The sequence below is a fragment of the Triticum aestivum genome, chromosome 6B, assembly GCF_018294505.1.
Source record: "Triticum aestivum cultivar Chinese Spring chromosome 6B, IWGSC CS RefSeq v2.1, whole genome shotgun sequence".
Taxonomy (NCBI): Eukaryota; Viridiplantae; Streptophyta; class Magnoliopsida; order Poales; family Poaceae; genus Triticum; species Triticum aestivum.
This window is the reverse complement of record NC_057810.1, coordinates 679,197,997-679,198,335: the sequence shown is the minus strand read 5'-3', so window position 1 is coordinate 679,198,335 and position 339 is coordinate 679,197,997.

Below are 339 nucleotides of genomic sequence, written 5' to 3'. Positions count from 1 at the left end.
TGGCCACGGGAGAGAAGGGTGAGGGGATTGGGAGAAGGTGGGGCCCTGCAGCGATGGGGAGAGGGTGGGGGCGCGGTGGCGGTGGTTGTGGACGACGGCGACGATGCCGGGGAAGTGAGCGTCGGGGGTCGGGCGGGCAGGACAAAGGAGATGGCGGCGGCGCAAGCGCCCACCACCGTCTGCTGCCGCAAGGGGCAGCAGGACGGCTCGGGAGCCGCCGCCGTGCCCGGGGACCAGCTCGCGGACGGGGAGGGCGGGCGCCCACTCGCCACCGCCTTACCCTGTTGCTGCTCCTCCCCGCTGCCGCCGCCGTCGTGCTCCTCGTCCTCCCTCCGCTTT